Source organism: Arachis ipaensis, chromosome B07 (genome assembly GCF_000816755.2).
Source record: "Arachis ipaensis cultivar K30076 chromosome B07, Araip1.1, whole genome shotgun sequence".
NCBI classification, from domain to species: Eukaryota; Viridiplantae; Streptophyta; class Magnoliopsida; order Fabales; family Fabaceae; genus Arachis; species Arachis ipaensis.
The window spans coordinates 32,165,075-32,180,311 of NC_029791.2; the positions used below are offsets into that span (position 1 = coordinate 32,165,075).

At 35.0% G+C, this 15,237-nt stretch overlaps 1 long non-coding RNA gene across 1 annotated transcript; it reads left to right on the top strand.

The window, feature by feature from the left end:
* On the top strand, positions 5,583–8,562 carry LOC110264551. Its single transcript, XR_002350726.1, has 3 exons — positions 5,583–5,650; positions 5,731–5,875; positions 8,383–8,562. It is a non-coding gene; the product is annotated as an uncharacterized LOC110264551 (long non-coding RNA).

The window sequence follows — 15,237 nt, forward strand, 5'->3', positions numbered from 1 at the left end:
AGAGGCCATTTGTGGAGTTGAACGCCAGTTTTTGTGCCAGTTTGGGCGTTCAACTCCAGCTTTTGATCCTTTTTTGGCGCTGGACGCCAGAATTAGACAGAGAACTGGTGTTGAACGCCGGTTTACGTCATCTATCCTTGTGCAAAGTATGGACTATTATATATTGCTGGAAAGCCCTGGATGTCTACTTTCCAACGCAATTGGAAGCATGCCATTTCGAGTTTTGTAGCTCCAGAAAATCCACTTTGAGTGCAGGGAGGTCAGAATCCAACAGCATCAACAGTCCTTTTTCAACCTGAATTAGATTTTTGCTCAGCTCCTTCAATTTCAGCCAGAAAAATACCTGAAATTATAGAAAAACACACAACTCATAGTAAAGCCCAGAAATATGAATTTTTCCTAAAAACTAATGGAAATAGACTAAAAACTAACTAAAACATACTCAAAACTATATGAAATTAACCCCAAAAAGCGTATAAAATATCCGCTCATCAGTGCTTGTAACTTAGAGGATTTCTTCAACATTTCTTGTTGAAGTACAAATGTGGAAAAAAACCTTTTTGTGATCCTCTGTTCAGATGAGATCTTCCGTCTGTTGTAGCCCTTTTACTTTCTCTTGCTTGAATTTGGAAACAACCTTTTTATTCTTGATCGTGCCCTAGCTCCAGAAATTTCCTTTTATTTCTTCTTGCTTCAGAGTGATGTGATGTTAAAGAAAGAGAAGAGAGAGAAGAGAGAATTTGCTTTTCGATAGTATGGTATGGAGTTTGAATGAAATAAGTTTTGAATACCTAGTTAGTGACTATGTGAATTGTATGGGTTTGGGTGTTGGTCCACTAATTGGGCTTATGTTGGATACGAGCTTACTTTTTTTTCTTTCATTATTTGGCAAGAGACTTGTTTTACATCTGATGAGGATCTTTTGTGATAGAGCAAGTAATTCTTGGGCCTTTCATGTGAGTGTTTGTGGGTTTGTTTTCATGCTTAATGGGCCATTGTGATTAATTCAATTCTGCACACTAAACAAAATATATTATACACACAATTTGATAATAATCCCAATAATATTTAGTCATCATCTTAATCATAGTTTAGTTCACTAAACTCAACAATCTCTCCCTTGATAACAAATATTATTAAAATAAATTGAAAGAAAGGAAATGAGATTTAGAAACTTCCCTTTGATGTTTTCTTTGTCATGAAGCTCTCCCTTTTTTTATCTTCAAGCTCTCCCTGAATGTTTGCATTTTATAACCTGATTTCATCAAAATTTTCACAAGAATAATACCAAACATCCAATGATTTTTAAATAGCTAAATCTAGGGAACCTGTTCGATTATATATCAAGGCTAAAAATCTCATCAGCCAGCCTTGAAGCAAGCAAAAATCAGAGCTAGTTTATTTACAAAAAAATTAGTCACTAATTTCTAAAGAATACCAAATCAAGATGCAGATATTAAAGCACAAAATCAATTCATAAGCAGCATCTTCAAACATCATAGATAAAAAAAATTTATCTCAAGTTCAAAACAGGGTTCAAGATTATCATCCCATTTTCCAGATACATAGGCATTTACCCCAGTATCATAATAATCGAGGACATCACTAAGGGATTCTTTGTTTAAAATAATTTGATTGTCCTTAACATAAGAATGAATATCTCCATCATGATACAACATATTAGCATAAAACTCCCTGACTAAGTTGGGATAAATAGGTTTTCTGATTTTGAAAATATTTTTCCAATTTAAAGATTGAAAATTTTCTTTGAAATCCAAAACCTTATCTGCCAGACGAGCATCTAGATCAGCAACATAAGATGAACAAAGAGGACGTTTTGACAGATTTATGAAACTCAAAGTCCATGCATGAAGAGAATCAAAAAGGGTCATAGTGTGAATGGGAACGGTTTCCAAAGTGAGACTTGTAATCAATAGATTTTAGATTGGAGGGTTCTTTCACATATTAAAGGGAAGGTCTTTTAGTACCTTTGGTTGGTCGACTTGATAGAGCAGAGCGTCTAGGAGGACGAGAGGTTGAGCGAGGAGGAGGAGATGGGAGGTGTTCCTCGTCAGTCATGGGCCTTTTGCCTTTTGCCGTTTTAGCCGTTGAGGAGCCAGCCTCCTGAGGAGCCGATGAAGGCCTGTGATGTGTGGTTTAGGTTCTTGCCATTGACGTAGGTGGTTGAGAGGAGTGAGAGGAAGAGGAATGTGAGTGGATGTAGATGTGGGTATGAGATTGAGGCCTAGAAGGAGGAGGATTATGAGGAAGACGAATTATTCTTGTTCCTCTACGAGTTGTAACTTTCTTTTTTATCATGAAGGAAATAAAAGGGTGAAGTAGAGAGAGAATGAGAAAGTAGTGGAGTAATGGGATAGATGAAAAGTTTTCTCAATTGAAAACTACCTTAAATGCATAAAACATTCTTGAAAACTTAAATCAAATTAATAAAACAGAATTCAAGGAATTTCAAATTTTTAAATTCAATACATACATTTTAGAAGTGACTAATCAAAAAGATTTTGAAAAGTAACTGACAGATTTGACTTAAAATAAAATATTAGAAAATTAAATACTCCCCCTTTTTTTATGTTGATAATCAAAACAAGCAAGAGGCCCACTTCATAAAACAACATATCTATTTCTTGGGCTCAGTAGTAGTGTTAAGAAAACATACAAGGCCACCATGGATTTGGTTTAGTTCCAGATTCATTGACCTTCTTAATACATTATCTGAACTTTGTGGAACCTAGAGAGAGTCATCATCTGCCCAATTTTGTCTCCCTGCTAAATAAGGGACAAAAATAACCAGAAATTTGTTAATCAATTTTAGCTCAAGAATTCAGGATTAACAATCCCTAAAGCAGTTTTCAATTTACAGAATCTATCTTCACATAAAGGTTTAGTGAAGATATCAGCCAATTGATCTTTAGTTTTTACAAATTCAATGTCAATTGTACCCTTTTGCATATGTTCTCTTATTGAATGAAATCTAACTTCAATGTGCTTAGTTCTTGAGTGTAAAACAGGATTTTTAGAGATATTTATGGCACTCAAATTATTACAAAACAAAGGGATACTATTGACTTGTAATTTTTAATCATCAAGTTGTGTTTTATGCCATATTAATTGAGAACGACAAGAAGAAGCTGAAATATATTCAGCCTTAACCGTTGATAAAGCAACAGTAGCTTGTTTCTTGCTTGACTATACATTCAAAGATTGTCCAAGAAAGCAACACATTCCAGAAGTACTTATCCTATCAACACAATCTCCAGCAAAATCTGCATCACAATACCCAACTATACAGAATTTGTCAGTTTTAGAATACCAAAGACCAAAATCAACTGTGTCTTTGATGTATCTAATGATCATTTTCATAGCCAAGATATGATTCTTTTGACACCCACACTTTGAACAATATATGGTCTAGAAAATGTTAGATACATGAGAGATTCAATCATTTCTCTATACCTTGTTTCATCAACATCTTTTCCATTTTCATCCTTTTCAAGTTTAGAATTTGGATGCATCAGAGTACTCATTGGTTTGGAATTTTCTAAACTAAATTTCTTTACTAACTCCTTGCCATATTTACCTTGATGTACAAAAATTTCACTAGGAGTTTGTTTGATTTGGAGTCCTAGAAAGAATGTGAGTTCTCCCATCATACTCATATCAAACTCACTAGTCATTAATTTTTCAAATTCTTCACGTAAGGTTTCATTTACCGATCTAAACATAATGTCATCCACGTAAACTTGAACAAGTATGAAATGATCATTAGATTCTTTAATAAAAAGAGTAGTATCTGTAGTGCCCTTTGAAAATTATTTTTCAACAAGAAAGAGTTAAGTCTTTCATACCAAGCTCTTGGAGCTTATCTAAAACTATAAAGAGCTTTTGAAAGTTTAAATACATTGTTTGAAAAAATTTTATTTTCAAAACTGGGGGGTTGAGCTATGTATACCTATCTATCAATAAAACCATTTCAAAAAAGCAAACTTAACATCCATTTAAAAGAGTTTAAATCCTTTATGGACAGCATAGGCAAGCAATAATCTTATTGCTTCTATTCTAGCTACCGAAGCAAATGATGTAAGACCCAAAACCTTTGAAAAAGGACTATCATTAGCTAATTTCAAATTCAGTGTTTCTGTAGCTTTAATTTCAGAAATTTCTTTATTAAAGAAAATTAAAGCAAGTTTTGATTTATTGAATTTGAGATAAGTTATGATTATTATCCAATTTGATAATTATTGGATTATTTACTATAATTATATTATAAAGTTGGTAGTTGTGAAATAATAAGGATTTTTATATGATTTGGACTAAATAACTAATATTTTAAATATTAATACTGTTACTTTGGAAAATAAAGGGTTTAATTATATTATTTCTAATTATTTTGATTTGGGCATTTAATGGAAAATAATTTGTAAGATTGATGAGCAAATAGTATTTTCTATATACAATTAGTGTTGGATTTAAATTGGGTTTCAATTACTATATTATCCACAATTTTATCAGAAATTACCATAATGCCCCTAACCCTAACTTTTGAAAATAAAACCCTAAAACCTTCATCCCAGCAGCCGAAACCCTACCATGTCTTCCCTTTCGTCCACGGACAGCAGCACACACGGTTTCTTTTCCTCTTTCTCCATGAAAGGAAAGAAACAGAAGCAGAAAAACAGAGGGGAAAGGGAGACTGAGTCGCGGAAGAAGGGGGGAGAGAGGAAGTCGCGGAAGAAGGAGGAAGAGGGAAGACTCGTGTCAGTGTGCTGGTCTCACCGCAACCATCGCGCTGTCGTCTGACCGAGGAGGAGGAAGAGCATCGCTCCTCACTGCCTCGCCGCCGCTGAACTCGCGCACAGGGAGAGAGAGGATGCGCGAGAGGGAGCCACCACGGGGAAGCCATCGCCGCCTGCCACCGTCACCGAGCGTGGAGTTTCCACCGTTCTCCTCGTCGCGTCGCCACCGTCAAACCCGTCCTTGGCCGCCGCCGGGGAGCTGCGAACAGAGAAGAGGGAAAAGGGATGGGTCGCGAGGAAGCAACGCTGCCTTTCCATCGCCGCTGCTGTCACGGTTGTGGAAGAAAGTGTCGTCGTGGGTGGAATCCACCATCTGAGCTGCTACCAGAGGGAGTTGCTGCTACTATGTGTACAGAGAAGAGCAGCGCCGCATGAATCAAGGAAAGGAGATGCCTTTCTGCCTCTGTTCCTGGGTTTTTAGAATCTTACAAAGCACCACTGCTGCTGTTGGAGTTGATGTTGCTCTGGCCTTGCCCTGGCTCCATTTTGAACCATGAGAACCACTACTTTTGGGTAAGCCTTACCCTGTTTCCGATTCCATCTTGTTCCATCAATTCGTTTCTACCTAGAAGCATTGTTGCTGACACTAGTTGTATTGAATAAAATGGTTATAGTAAGTGACATTGTCGCTGCCTTTACTAGACATAGTTGCTGGCTCTGTTTGGAGATTTCCATTACAACTAGTATTCGATTTGGGGACTGATTCATCTGTCGCTGGAATTACTAACGGAACAGGCTGAGTCACGGTGGTTCTGGCTGCCAAGGGCAGTTCTGTGGCTGTCGGAACCACCGCTGAGGCTTTTGTTCTTTGGTTCAGACAGTATTCTTTAGTTACAGTAAGTATCTTTGTATTGAAGCTTCCCCGTTCATATCCCGTTATGTGTTTTAAGGCTTTCGCAATAATAATGTTTTCTAGGATTAAGTTATCGGAGCCACATGTTGCGCGAAAGGGTTGTCCTTACTGCTGCGAAAGTGAACAAAGCTATGATGTAAGCTGCTGGTAAATTCGGGTTGATTGAGAGTTCCGATGACGCGTTTGGGTTATGGTTTCGCGTTTTGAGGTAGGGCGCTTTTCGAAAACTATATTTTATATTGGAATTATTACATATGGATACTGATGTGAGACAATGTGTATTTGGTGGTTGTAGCAGCCTTATGTATTATTTGATTGTCTCGAGTGATTATGAATGTTTGTTTGGCTGAATTGTTGTGTGGTTTTATGAAACGAAATGCTTTTGAAGTTGATTCTTTTAAAGCTTTGAGATCGAGTTTAATCCGTTGGGAATTGATTTGAGTTGAGTTGATTTTCTTGAGAATGTGAAAAAGAGAATACACTCTTGAATTCAGCCTGGTTTGCTTTAAATGATCTGTTTTTTTTTTTATACATGGTTATTACTGAACCGTTTCCTTGAAACTTTAGAAATGAGTTTATTCGGCTGATAATGATTTGATTTTGAAACGGTTTTCTTGAAATATGGAATTGAGATGACTGTTAGATTTTGGCTTGCCTGGGACTGATTTTGAAATTTGGGCTGTTGAAAAGGATTGTGAAACGGTTTAGTTGGGACCCGAACCGGGTGGCAAAGTCCAAGTTTTAGGGGAGGTGCTGCCGAAATTTCTATAAAATCCGAGTCTTTATTGAAATGTTGTCTGGCAAATGATGAGTTAAAGACTTCTACTATTTTATTTGAATTATCAAGAAAAGGATGATTCATGCTTTCGAAATGAGTTAGTAAAGAGGAAATTGTGATTTAATCTTGCTTTTTAAGGAAGGCATTGTATCTCTTTCAGGAGAAAGTTATTTAGATGAAACTTATGTTTTAAAGCTGCTTTAAATGTGACAAGGGCAATGCCTTTGAATTTGACTCGAGGGTTTCAATTAGAGGAGTTTCAATGACTTTGAAAGAACCTGAATGTCTATTGACAAGTTTCATTTTGAAATGTTTTGAGAAAGGTTTTAAGTACTCTTTGAATTCTGAATTCTTGCAAGACTAAAACAGTTTTGAACAGTTGAAACGTTCTAGAATTTATCATGGGGGTTGAAGTTGGTTTTTGCCTAAGTAAAGAAAACGGCTTTGAAAGAAGTAAATGATTACGTGACTTGGTTTGGCTTAGATCTTATTTTATTACTCAAATCGAAAAGACAAGGTTTTAATGATTTTAAATGAATTTGGCGAAATGAGTTATGCTATTCTCCCCTAAGGACTTGGGACTCTGCCGAGGAACTTTTGTTACAAAAATTCCATTGTTGGATGGGTGATTTTGAATGTTTCAAAAGGAATCTTTAACTTTCCATGGTTTTGAAAGTTTTGGAAAGAGGAAGCCGAGAGTGGCTTGTTTTAAAAAGGGAATTTTCCTTGAGTAAAAGTGGCTTATGAGCCTGAGATAATTTGAGAAATGAGATCTTTAAAGCCAAGGCTGAAAAGAGTTAAAACTTGATTTCAAGTGAAATGATTTGAGAAAAAGTGATTTATGGATTAAATGCTGATTTTATGAATTTGATGATTTTGAATAGTGGAAGTGCTGTTTTATTATGGGCCAGAATGGCTGTGTATGATTATGAATATTGGTTGGTTCTGGATTGAACCGTGAGCCAGAATGGCTGTGTATGATATGAATATTGGCTGGTTCTGGACTGAACCGTGAGCCGGATGGCTGAGATGGATGTTGATCCATGGATGAGATTGAATGCATGTTTATGCTGAATCATTGATAAATGTGAATGTTGCACTTCCACTATCGGAGATAAGAGTTTCCTTGGGAGAAAGAAGTGGCTAGCCACCACGTGCTCCAGGTTGAGACTCGAAGCTATTTTGACCCTATGTCGTAAGTGTGGCCGGGCATTGTGAAAGTCCCGGATGAGCTCGCCCCCGTAAATATTCACCAGTGAGGGTGATGGATATGGATCATGATTATGATCAAGTTTATGATGAGTATAACTCGAATTGGGGATGCGCGATAGAGGGACAGTCCAATGGTTAGCTACCAGGACTTGTTGGGTTGGCTTTATAACCGACAGATGATATCATCAGCCACTAGGGACAGGCATGCATCATATGCATCTATGTGACATTGTTTGGGTGTGCATATTATACTTGGTTTGCCTATGTGATTAATTGCTAATTGTTCTACTTGCAATAACTGTTTGTTTGTGCTTGCATCTTCCTATTTGTGTTTGCTACTGGGACTCTGTTGGACTGTGGTGATTGGTTGATGGTTGGATTGTTTGGGCCTAGGGCCGTGGTTGAAATGAGATGAACCGATGGTTGATTTCGGTTTTGTGTTTCTGGTTTGGAATAAAATATGAAAGGGTGTTTTGGTTCAGCATAGATAAACCGTTTTGAAAGGCTTTTGAGTTTTTGAGAATCGAACGGTTCTTCTTTCAGAAAAGATTTTCAGACTTTACTTTTACTGTAAACCGTTGTTTTTGAAAAGGAAGCATAAGACGGTTATTAATCAGTAGTACGGTTTATCTTCACGTATCCTATTACAGTAATTCCCAAAAACCCTCTACTGAGAACCCTTTCGAGGATGATGTTCTCACCCCCCTACATTTTTCCCCTTTCAGGATATGGGTGCAGAAGTCACAAAGAGTTTACTTTGTTGTTGATATGCTCTGTATTACTTTAGATTATTATTCATTGTACCCTTGCCTTTATCTTGATACATTCTGTAAGAGGGATAGGAATTGTATTGGTTAATGCTTGTAATATGATATATATATCTATGTATATATATGGATGTATCCTTTGTGAGTTTTTGTAAGTTGTATGGTATTTAGGATGTATGTTATCGAACAAAAGTATTTTTGGGAGCGGTATTGCGGTTTAAAGTTTTAAACAGGCTCATATTTTAGTATTAAATAATATAAGTGTCATCGTAATGTCCGAGCTATCAGGGTCGCGCAGCCGGAAGCGTGAGCTTTGGTAGTTAGGGTGTTACAAATGACTCGTCAAAGTCAATTCCCTCCTCTTGATCATACCCTTGAGCTACTAATCTAGCTTTATTTCTAACAACACTACCATCCTCATCTAATTTATTTTTGATGATCCATTTTCTTACCATTCGGATAAGGCACTAGAGTCCAAACCTCATTTTTATCAAATTGGACCAACTCTTCTTCCATTGCTTTTATCCAAGAGGGATCTTCAAGTGTTTCTTCCATATTTTGGGGTTCCACTTGTGATATAAGAGCAAAGTTATTGAGTTCGGCTCTTTTTCTACTTGAGAATTTTGTGGTAACTCCATGAGAGGAATCTCCAATGATGAATTCATACGGATAGTTCTTCAAGAACTTCCATTCTCTTGGCTTTGGTGAGATAATCTTAGGTTGAACTTGATTCAATTCTGTATTGTTCACATTACCAGAGTTCTCTGCTTCAGTAGGAGACAAAACAGAATTGTCTCCTATATTTTGATCTGCAGAATCAAAGATAGCATTTTTGAAAGAGGGTTTTGATTTATCTTCTTCTTGAATCTTTTGAGAACTCAATTTAGCTTCAGTTCCTGCATCATTTTCTTCAATAACACTTGAAATGGTGTTAGAATCACAAAAAGAGACATGTATGGACTCCTCTATTATTCTATGTTCTTTGAAGTAAACCCTATAGGCTTTATTAGTGGTTGCATAACCAACAAAGATACCTTCATAAGATTTTGGATCAAAATTTTCAAGATTGTCTTTAGTGTTCAACACAAAATATTTGCATCCAAAAATATGAAAATACTTAAGATTGGGTGGTACTCCTTTCTAAAGCTCATAAGGTGTTTTCTTTAAAACTTTTCTAATAATGGTTCGATTCAAAATGTAACAAGCTGTGTTCACAGCTTGAGCCCAAAGAAATTTAGAAATATCATTTTCACAAAGCATTGCCCTAGCCATTTCTTGAAGGCTTCTATTTCTTCTTTCAATAACCCCATTTTGTTAAGGTGTTCTAGGACATAAAAAGTTATGTGAAATACCAAATTTATCGCAAAATGCTTCAAAATATTGATTTTCAAACTCTTTCCATGATCGCTTCTTATTGAAACTATTTTCAAATCTTTTTCATTTTGGATCTTTTTGCATAGAGTTGAAAAAGTAATGAAGGCATCATTCTTATGAGCTAAGAAAAGAACCCATCTAAACCTAGTATAGTCATCAACCACCACTAAGTCATAGTGCTTACCACCAAGACTTTCTTGTAAGACCAAAAAGATCAATATGTAGTAATTCCAATGGTCTTTTAGTTGGGATGTCATCCTTGAGTTTGAAATAATTTTAGTTTGTTTACCCAATTCACAAGCATCACAAGTGATGTCTTTGTCAAATTTTATTTTAGGAAGACCTCTAACCAAATTTCTTTTTACAAGCTTAGAAATTTGAAACATGCTTGTATGTCCCAATTTCTTATGCCATAACTATTTTTTCAGATTCTATGGAAGTAAAACAAGCTACATTTTGTTCTTTTAGTTCCTCTAAGATTAGTGCAAACACATTATTGTGTCTTTTAGCTTCAAACAAAATTTCACCAAATTTTTCACACACAACCAAGCATTCCAATTTCTTGAAAATAACCAAAATAACCTATGGCCACAATTTTACCTTTACTATTGTCACCAAAAGTCACAAAGCCTTCATCATATTTGTCCAACTTGATGAAGAATATGGACTTTTTGGTCATGTGCCTAGAGCATCCACTATCCAAATACCACGTGTCATTCTTATTCTTAAATGATAGGCAAAACTTATAATTCTGACTATGGTTGGCCATAAAGCAGGCTTGAGAATGGTTCTCTGAATCTTCATCTTCTTCAAAGTCATTTTTCAGATCTTTCCAAGAGGTCATAAGTCCATTCTTCTTGTTTTTTCTTTTGACTTGTCTTCTTTTTTCAACTTGGGACAGTCATATTTATAGTGTCCGACTTCTTTGTAGTTGTGGCAAATGACCTTACTTAGATCCTTTTTTGGTCCCTTTGAGCTGCTTTCTCTACTTCTTCCTCTTAATTTCATCATCTTTCTGAGTTTTCTAGCAAAAAATATAAACTTGTCATTTGATAAATAATCACTGGATTCATCATCCAATGATTCAGTACATGATTTAAGAGTCACTCCTTTCTTTTTTGTATCATTTTTTATGTGAGTGATTTCATATGCTAGTAACTTTTCTCTCAGCTAATCACAGGTCATTTGACTCAGGTTACTACTTTCAGAGATAACAGTAGTCTTTGTTTCTCACTCTTTTGTCAGACTTCTCAAGACTTTCCTCACCAGCACTTGTTCGGAGTGAGTAATCTCTATAGCATCTAAGCTATTAATGATGATAGAAAACCTCTCAAATATGTCATCAATTGATTCTCCTCCCTTCATAGGGAACATCTCATACTCCTTACTCAGCATGTCAATTCTGGTTTCTTTCACTTGTGTGGTTCCCTCACGTGTGACTTGGAATTTATCCTAAATTTCTTTTGCTATTTTGTATCTCGAAATCTTCCGATATTTCTCAAAACTGATTTCACAATTCAGCATGTTGACAGCCTTGGCATTGAGTTCCACCTTTTTCTTGTCTTCTTCATTTTACTCTGCTTCAGTTTTGGGAGTGACAATTCCATCAGCGACAGTTTTGGTGGGGATTTGAGGACCGTTCATGATGATATTCCACAGGTTGTAATCTACTAACTGAACAAATATCTTCATTCTTTCTTTCCAATAATTGTAGTTTTTTCTATTGAAGAATAGAGGTCTGTTTTTGGATTGTCCATCTGTCAGTGTGTAAGCCATTATGTTGGAACCAATGTTGTTCGCCATTAGGATCTTTCTTCCAAGCTGCAAAGCTTGATCTCTGTAATTAGTGGCTAAGAAAAAGGAAGGTTGAATCTAAGCCTCCCTTTTGACTTCCCTTAAAACCTTGCTTTCTGATGAGAGAATACAGGATAGACTTTAGTTTTATCTCCTGATACGGTAGGAGACAGAACAGAGTTATTTACAAGGAGAGTTGTAAAGAAGTGAAGTTTTATAGAGAAATCTGGAGATACTTTATTTTTGTCTCCTTTAGTGCATAACCAGAAACAGAGAAGAGAGTAGAAAATGATACACAAATGTATCCTAGTTTGACTACCCAATGTAATATAGTTTACATTCAGTCTCCATCACAATAATGATGGAATTTTACTATCTTTTCAATAGATTATAATCACCAATTCTCCCTAGGATCTATCCAAATCCTATCTGGGACAAGTCCAGATTCTAATCTAACATGAAGTTGACTAGGACTCACCCTAACTTTCAACTGCAAAGTGCTAACCCAACTTGCAAGGGAATTTCCTCAAGATCATGACCACAAAACAGAAATACATTCAAAGAATTTCTGAAATAACTTAGGCTTTTTCTCCAAGTCTAGCTCTCTCCCTTTTTTCACTAATTGGCTTTTTCTTACAAACCTCACCATGTTTACCTTTTACCAATGAAACTCAGACAGACTAACTGAAAAATAGAATTACAAAATGAAAACCATGAAGGAGAAGAACAAGAATGGCTCACGAAGATATGAGAACTGAAACCAGTGCTCTTTCTCTCTTGCTCTAATCCTTGGCCGTTCACCCCTATTATAGAGGAGTGAAACTTCCAAGACTTGGAACTTGCTTCAGCATCTTGTTTGTCTTCTTCTCTAACAATCAAAATTAGCAGCGGCGTTCAGAGAGGAGAGAGAGGTCAGAAGCAGTGACATGCAACCAAACCTTTCTCTTTCAACCTTTTTCTTCAAAAATATTGAATCTGGGTCGTGCATCTTTACTTTGGCCCCCAATTTATTTCTTGACCGTTAATTCACAGCAGAGTACCATTGACTTCATTTTCTTTAATTTTCTAGAACGATGCTTATGACTCGGGGGATTTCTTCAACATTCCTTGTTGAAGCACAAATATGAAAAACATTTTTTTGTGATCATCTATTCGGATGTGATCTTCTCTCTTGCTGTAGCCTTTTTACTTTCTCTTCTTGCTTGAATTTGGAAACAATCTTTTTGTTCTTCACCGTTTCCTAGCTCCAGAAATTTGCTTTTCTTTCTTCTTGCTTAAGAGTGATGTGATGTTAAAGAAAAAGAAGAGAGAGAAAAGAGAATTTGCTTTTTGGTGGTATGGTATGGAGTTCGAATGAAATGAATTTTGAATACCTAGTTAGTGACTATGTGAGTTGTATGGGTTTGGGTGTTGGTCCACCGATCGGGCTTGTGTTGGATATGGGCTTGCTTTCTTTCTTTCATAATTTAGCAAGAGACTTGTTTTACATCTGATGAGGAGCTTTTGTGATAGAGCAAGTAATTCTTGGGCCTTTCATGTGAGTATTTGTGAGCAACATGATGAGGAGTTTTGAGGAGTCTTTTATTCTTATTTTTTTTATTTTTCTTCTCTTTTTCTTGATTTTTATTCCTCCTGATAGAGTGAAAGAAGAAGAATTATGACAAAATAAAATAAGAAGAAGAAGAAGAAGCAGTAGAAGATGATGAGGAAGAGTTTTAAATTGTGAAGAACAACGAGACCAAATGAACCTTAAATTCACTTTAAAATGAACCAAAATTATATTCAGAATGAACCAAAAATTAAATTCAAAAATAACGACGATAACGATAACGACGATACGCATTAGAAGAAGACGAGAATGACGATAACAATGATGATGATGATGATGATGATGATGATGATGATGATGATGATGATGATGATTAAACCTCGTTTTGGTATTTTCGTCTGGGTAATTTAGCTGTTGAATAGATTCTAGTTTTGAAGAGGATCTCTACATTAACTTAGATACCCTAAAAGCAAGCTGCATTAATAACAAATCATACAACTTTTTTTGTGGTAAATGCATGGATGGGCGAGAAGCAATGTCATTCTCTGGCGGCTCTGCCTCATTCTACATAGGAGGAGGAGGAGGAGGAGGAGGAGGAGGAGGAGTTGGTGACGACGGTAATGAAAGTGAAAGAAGAAGAAGAGGGAATAAGAAAGCGGAAAAAAAAGCGCGTAAATCTAAAATACTTGGATGAACTTGGATACTAAAATCACTTGAATGTGGAGAATAATTGTTTACATATTTAAAAAGGATTTTTCTAAAATCTGAAAAATACACAATAATTAGTTCCTAGAACTTCATTTGTAATCATCTACTCATTTAGAACAGTTTTAATTCTTAACTTTGTGTGTTATACAAATTATAAAGAGTTATATAGCTTTTTCTTATTCTTGAAGTTGAAATTATTTCAAAATTTACTCAGAGCTAGTGTCTAAAAAAAAAAAAGATCATATGCGTATCAAAAACTAATTGTAAAAAAGAGTGGAGTATCTCTTTCTTGTTCTTGGAGCTGAAGCTTGGATTACTTCAAGAATTATTTAGAGCCGATGTCTTTAAGAGTTAAAACCTGATACAATAACAGTGAGATATAAAAAGTAAATTTATACTTACATTACAAATAATTTAAATCACTCTTCTAGAAAAAAAATAAGAAAAAAAAATAAAAAATAATTTTAAAATTTCATGTTTTTTTATGATTTTTCTTACTTGTATTTATAGTGCTAAACTTATCAAAGAGATGTTAGAAACAGTTCCTTCTTTTGTTAGGAGTCGATTCCTTAAAACATGCAATAAGTAAAATTAAAAAATATAATTTTTTCAAATGTTTTAATTTGTTGAGCACATTAACAACTTGGAATCAAATTTCCATGACTTTAGAGATGGATACTTAACTTAGACTTACAATATATTTGAACAATACATATATTTTTCTTGAATCTTATATAATTCTAATTTACTCTAAAGAATAAATAGTTATTTTGAGCCTCAAAAGATTATGGTTTTGATCAAATGGATTTCAAAAAATATCTTTGATAAAACGACTTTCTAAAGATGTGTTTTATTTGACAAAATATACGGCAATAGTTAATTTATATAATCAACTAACTATTAACTTCTTTATAAAATTACTAATTTAACTCTCCACCATCTAAGTTTCTGTCTCTATTTCTGTTTCTAGCTCCATTCCTATCTCCAACATGAATACTACCAACAATCTTATTATCAACAATCAATACTATCAAAATCAACCATAAGGTTATCATTATCGTCACTAGATACAATAAAAATTAATTACAATAATATATAAAATATAATTTTTTTTTAAAATATTTGTAAAATTTAATTTTTTGACTTTATTTAATATGCATAACGTAGCTTTCATAAAGCAAGTTCATTTTTATAAATTTATCTTATTTGTTGACTTTTCCCAAATATTAGTTACCTCAGAATAAAATAACCTTTATGCATGAATAATAATATGATGTGGCGGCTAATGCAACAATTGTCTGTCAAAACTGATATTTGTATTAGAAAAAGTTTCCGCATCTAACACTTTTTCGGTCAATAAATTAACTAATAATAATTAAACACTAAAA